General features: G+C 34.0%; 1 long non-coding RNA gene across 1 annotated transcript; it reads left to right on the forward strand.

Annotated features, from left to right (window-relative positions):
* Positions 1-3,024: 3,024 nt before the first annotated feature.
* LOC113318304 lies at positions 3,025-6,498 on the forward strand. The gene is made up of 2 exons (XR_003344416.1): positions 3,025-5,085; positions 6,014-6,498. It is a non-coding gene; the product is annotated as an uncharacterized LOC113318304 (long non-coding RNA).
* The last annotated feature ends 239 nt before the right edge of the window (positions 6,499-6,737 follow it).

The raw sequence follows: 6,737 nt of genomic DNA on the forward strand, positions 1-6,737 counted from the left end.
CTCATTCTTACCATTATCATCTGTAGCATTATCCTCATCGCCCTTATTCTCAATTGCTGGTTGATTCCTAATCAAAAACTTATCAAAAAAACCTACTAGAGATTTAGTAGATTCCAATCTCTTTTTCTTTTTCTTCCTATTTTGACATCCAGAAGATTGCTTTCTTTCCAGAACCATGCCTGCAATTAATCAAATACATATATTACACAACAAGAAAAAAAAAATGTTAAACAGCAAAAACAGTACACAATTTATTTCTTCAAAATAATCCTAACCCTAAATGCCTAAATTGTATCTCTTTTAAAATCAACAAATTATTTAGATCCTGTAACTAAGATATATATATATATATGATCGTTGGGTATTTAGAAATCAAAAGATTAATTGGGGTTTTGAATTTTTTTGCTATAAAAATACAATTTAGGTTTTCTAGCAGAAATCAAAAGATTAAAAAGAAAACTAATCATATAATATAAGTGATAATCTGTTTTTCATAAACTTACCGTAAAGATTTAATTGTTGTTGACTTGTTGGGAAGAAAATTAGGAAGGATCACACCATCATGGAGGCTGGAAGCCTGGAGCAATGGAGTTTTCAGTCGACGGAGAGAACGAGAAGTTTAACAAAAAAAAAATTCTGAAGTGAAAATGTGAAATCCGTCCCATTTGTTATGTATTTAGTGTTAACTCCTTTGATATTTTAGTATTAACCCCTCTTATAACTCCTTCTTTATAACATGCCCTTTGTTCTTTTAAAAATGCATCATATTTTGTATTTATAATTCTTTTCTAGACTCTCAGTTTTCTGCTATAACATAAAACTCCCCTAATAAAAAATTTTTTTTGCTGCCCCTGATCGTGATGCCCCAAAGATAGCCTTTGACTGCATTGCCTCAGGGCCGGCCCTGTGTGTGTTGAGTGATTAATTAAAAATACCACATGTAGATAACAAATAGACCATAAAAATTCGGTGAAGATAGCAGATATATAAATTTTATGATTATTGGGAAGATTCAAACTAATTAAGGTAGTTCAAGGCAAAGCCAAATAAAACACGTTGTTTACTAAAGTGTTTGTGGGAGTAATCAAAATGAAATCTAAGATGTTGGAGTGAGCTAAAATGAGAAACTTAATAATTGGAAGGTTAAATCTTGGGCTATCAAAACTATTTTACTCTCTCGGTAACAAAGGATAAAATTGGTGAAAGCCCCCAATTGTTTCCGGAGGACCCCAATTAAATGAGGCTATTCTGTTGGAGTGGATAGATACTTTTTTGGGTAACTGATATTTAGGAAAAGAATTTGTTCTAGCACTGCTAGAGAATTTTGAACTAGCAGAATATTAGTCACACAATTTTATCAGATATGACGTTATTTAACTATGACATGACGTCATCTAACTGTGGTTATCTCCTGGATAATTGTTCATGCAAACTTTTCTGATCTTAAAAAGATGGATGGATATGTTGTATCATTTTCTCATAATGAATGGCCTAGCCAGCGGAAACTTGTTCCCGTCAAATGAAAGCACCCAACGTTCTCATTCCTTCATTTGCTTCCAAATTTCATCAATGTGATCATTTACATATTGCTGCTTACTTATGAAATATGGTTTCCATATTTTCTATTTTAATAGGAGAAACAATTAATCATTAGGGCTTATAATCAGCAAGATGAATCTTATTGATTGATCTACTGGAGACCCTATAAAAACTAATGGTTTTTAATTTTTATCATCGTGATCTATCAATTATCAATACCTCCCATTTCTAGTGGATCATCATTAAGTCATTCATGATCATTATCATCACCATTAACACCATCATCACTATCATTAGCAACAACACCATTAAACTTTCGTCTCTAGTTCAATAGGAAAATTTTCTGTTTTTGTTTGAGGGGGTAATATCTAGGTTATTTATTAGAAATGTTGAATAAATTGACATAGAATGGGGTTTCTCTAATTCAATTATGCTAGGTCAGACCCGATTATTATATTGGTTGGACAATTTAAGAAATTAATCTACAGTAGTGTTCTTCAACTTTTACATATAGATAATAATAAAAAGATTTTGATAAAAAAAAAACCAAAAGATTTAAGTTCAATATAGATAAACTGAGTCCTTCGTATTCGGAAGAAGAAAGAAAAGAAGTAGTATTCCTTAATAGTTAGATGAGTTCAATATAGATAAACTGGATAACTCAAACATATATCGGTGATAACTGGGGTTAAAACTCATAGTTAGATGAGTCACATCTCACCAGATCGAATGGTTATAAATCTGCTAGTTCAAAATTGCTCTAGCAATTTCTTTCTCATTTTTGGACAAACTTTGTTCACACGTATAAAGTCAAAGCAGAATCTCATTTTATAATTTTTTTTTCCTCATAATATAAACAATGTATTAGACTAGCTAATAAAAATATTAAATTGGTCATTTGATATTGTGAATTGGTTAATTACTAAATTTTAGATTAATTTTTGTAAGTTTAGAAAATCGCCAAAAGGTTTATACTTCCTAGTCGTTCCGTGATTTTACATAAGAAAAATTGTTTCCGTGGTGCATTTAACATTTGTCCAGTGACAAGTGATATTGAATTTCTTAGCATTGACTGCTGTTTGGGACAAAATCAAGAGTTACAATGGATACGCCAGAATCAAAAAGTTTTTTTTTTGCTAAAATTTTAGTATTTATATGTGATCTATCGAAGAGTTAAGAAAATATTTAGAGTACAAATAAAAAATTTGGACAAATCTTGGGAGGTTGATCGAGCAGACACTAATTACCTTGCCAGCTTGCATATCCTTATATGTGGAAAACTTGAAGTACATAGTTTTTGTAAGGACAGAACAAGAGAAATACTATTAGCATAAGTAGAGTGAGTCACTGTGTGTGGTGTAACCGTGTGAGCTGAGAGGATTGTAAATGTGTGAACAACACGTGAGAGCGTCCGTCATTGTTAGAGTGAGTTGAGAATATATACTCGAGAGTCCCTGTAACAGAAACTGTCTTTCTTTATATCAATAGTATTGATCAAATCGTCTTAGTAGAAATGTAGATTCACAAATCTAACATGGTATCAGTCCTGAGAATTTCAATTCTCAAGGGTATCGATCCTTTCCGCTGCTAAATCTTAAATTCTTTACCAATTTCTTCTGCTACTGTTGTTCTTCATCATCTTCAGTTAGGGTTTATGAAAGATTGATTTCAAGATTCAAGGAGTTTGTCAGAAGAGTTGCTACTGGTGATTTCTTAGTGTGAATTAGGGTTTGATCCTGATGCTTTACTGCAACGTCGTCAAATTGGATTAAGCGTGTATATTGGATCTAAAATTCAGTTTTAGGGTTTGAGCTCTTGGTTATTTCAATTTCCTGTTGGTGTATGGATTGAAATCTCTTACCTCATCAACTATCACATGAATCTCTGCTGGTAATCTCAATCTTAACCTTTAGATTACTTTAGATTTGATCTCATGTGTTCAATTTCTACATCACCATCTCAACAAAATTCAATTTGGTCTGCAAATTCTGTTTTCATCATAACTTGGTATGATTTTGACCTAGTTCTTTTATCAAATCCTACCGGTACTGATTCCTGGATCTATTCAGTCTGAGCATGCCTATTTATGCTACAATAGTTAGTTAGGAAGAAGCTTAATGTTGTTCCATTGAATAGTGGGGAAAGATTCTTCTTAAATCCAGTAGAATGTTGGGGTACGTGTGTGTGTTGATTGTTTGCTGCTCCATTGAGTGCTTAATTTTGCTTCAATTAGCTCCTCCTCTCAATGTTATTTTGGTACAGTCCTCACAATAGTGGTATGTGAGTGAGTCGGTTTGTGTGTGCAACGATGGAACTGAGGATGTTGTCTCGGGATTATAATTGGTGAGATATATAAGTACAGACTGAAGTTCTCTTTGATGAGTCTGCATTCAATTGAGAATGTGGCCTGCAATCCTTTATCCTTTATCTTTTCTATTGTTTTTCATGTTGCTGAATAATGTCAGACTATCTCTTGTTTGCTGGGTTTATTATTTCTTCTATCGCAAATAATATGGGTACTTTAATAAGTGATTTTCAATAAGTTGCTTCAGCTTGAGTTTGCTAAAATCAGTTGCAGTAGAGAGAGTAGAGGATCTCAATGAGTTACAAGATGATCAGGTGTTGTCAAATGTTGCAAGAGGATGGAATTTTCATTGTATTTCTTATTCTAATGCTTTTTTCAGCCTAAGTGCAGCACCTACTTTTGATTTGGCTACCTATTAGTTCACACATTTCGATTATCTTGCAAGCAGTAATGTGTTGGTGATGGTCAAAGTGCATTCTTATCCCAGTTGCTGCATTCTTACACTAGTTAGCACTAGTCAGCGTTAGCAAGTGTGGTTGTGATTTCCTATTTCTTTTATACTGCAGCATAACATATATATCTCATTATGGTTTTGAAAATCAAGTTCAAGCTATTTCCTCTTGTCTGGTTTTCTAATGGTGCTGGGAATGAGCTTGTTATGCTTGTGTTTGTCGAGATATGTACATTTATGCTTGTGATGAGTTGTTGCATCTAATTGTATCCTATGGAGCAGAGTCAGCTGTCACGTCTTCTGGTTATTCACTTTGGGTCTTTCACAACCATGTAGAACACTTCAAGCAAGGCTATCTGGTGTAGGGTAGCATGATCATCAGTTGATGAATAGTTGGTTCTTGTCATACTCGACTGCTTCTCATGCTTAACAGTTTTACAGTGAGCAGTTAATTTGAGTCTCCTTGGATGCAGTGGGTTGGTTCTTGTTTGTTTGCGACATCATCAACTACGTTTAGAAGCTCCAATATGGTTTTGCTGAGTTACAAGTGATGAAATATTATATGGTCTGCAGCAACAAGAACTCATAACAGTTATCAGTATATTCCAATTTTGTGTTTCGTCAAGTTTGGCACTACAATTACCACTACTTCTGTAAAACTATTAATGCTGCATACACTGCTCCTGTGCTACTTACTTCTCTACATCAACTTATCCTGCACTACTCCATCAATTATTTGCTATTACCTGCATATTTCAGCTTTCACATGCTGCTTGGGACCTTCTCACAGGTATATCTCACTTATACTACTATTCTATATGTTCCCTAGTACAACACGACACATGCCTACTACATCAACTACGGCAACAACTTTATCGCCACCTACTCACGATGTTGTCAGCATGCGTTTTTTTTTTTTTGCCTATCCTACTCCAACTGCATCTTTGGGCCTACTTTTCTATGATGAATGTTGTTTTGGTACTAGTCAGACTTGTGCTCTCCTTTAGTATTGTTATCTGCATCTATCAATCGCAGTACAACAACCTGGTTCTCCTGTTTCAGCATAAGTAGAGCGCGTCTCTGTGTTCAATCGCAAGTCGTCTTTCAGCCGACATGCGATTGAGGGAGGGTATTAGCATAAGTAGAGTGAGTCAATGTGTGTGGTGTAACCGTGTGAGCTGAGAAAATTGTAAACTTGTGAACAACACGTGAGAGCGTCAGTCATTGTTAGAGTGAGTTGAGAATATATACTCGAGAGTCCCTATAACAGAAACTATCTTTATTTATATCAATAGTATTGATCAAATCGTCTAAGTAGAAATGTAGATTTACAAATCTAACAAATACATTATAATATTCACATAATGGTTTTTTGAGATATTCGTTTTTTTGTTTCATCGATAAAGATGTATATATTAGATCAGAAAATAAAATAGGAGCACAATATTACCAATTGCTAATTGGTATTGAGTTAAACATATAGAGCTTATTAACTCCAAAGGCTAGGATAACTTGTGTCAAGTCTATCCAAAATCCAGACTCCAGAGTCAGTATAGCTTGCTCATTGTTAGTTTATGCCTTCGCTTACCTCCGTACGGGAATTTTTATGTAACATATAAGTAACTAAAATGTTGTTGCCAACCCACAGTGTCAAATGAATACAGAATACATACCAAATTATCATGTTGTGCTCTCATTGATCAAAATTTCTATTGAAGGAGAAGAGAATAATGGAAATACGCAAGAAAAGTTATCAAAACACGCGAGAAGTAGAAGGGAGTCACGTCTATCATTGCCGTCTATTAAGGAAGGAAACAGAGATTTATTGGGACTTCATTTTATTTGGGCACCATGTGTACTAAATGATTCATGGAAAACGAGTAAATATCAAAGGCTACATGGAAATTAAGTGAGCATCTATGTGAAATAGCCGCTATAAAAATGTAAATGTTAGACAAAACTGTCTACTTAAATAACCAAGAATAGTGATTCATTTACAGAAAAGAATAGGGAGGTAGGTTTGGTAAAGTTTAGATCGTACATTATGGTATTCCAATGTAAAAAATATGGGATATTGGAGTAAACTATGTGGACAACGAAGTCGACAATACATGGATGGATTTATGTTGCTGTTTAACCACCAAATTGAGACTTTGTTAATCAGCTGAATTCATAACTTTTAAATTTGATTGCTTATGGTGGATACAAATTCAACTCACGTAGATAAATACGATTTCATCATTTAAGTGTTTAATTACCGTTAAAACCATATTAGAGGGAATTTGTATTGTAGGTACTCGCCAATTGTCGAACATAAAAAAAAAAAGGAAGGAATATGAATAAAAATCTCACTTAAAGATCTCAGTCAGGGACTTGTCAATTCGAATGTCAGAATTACCTCGTCACCTATCAATCCCCCGAAGTATCGTACAGAAGCGAAGA

This window comes from Papaver somniferum, chromosome 10, assembly GCF_003573695.1.
Source record: "Papaver somniferum cultivar HN1 chromosome 10, ASM357369v1, whole genome shotgun sequence".
NCBI lineage: Eukaryota > Viridiplantae > Streptophyta > Magnoliopsida > Ranunculales > Papaveraceae > Papaver > Papaver somniferum.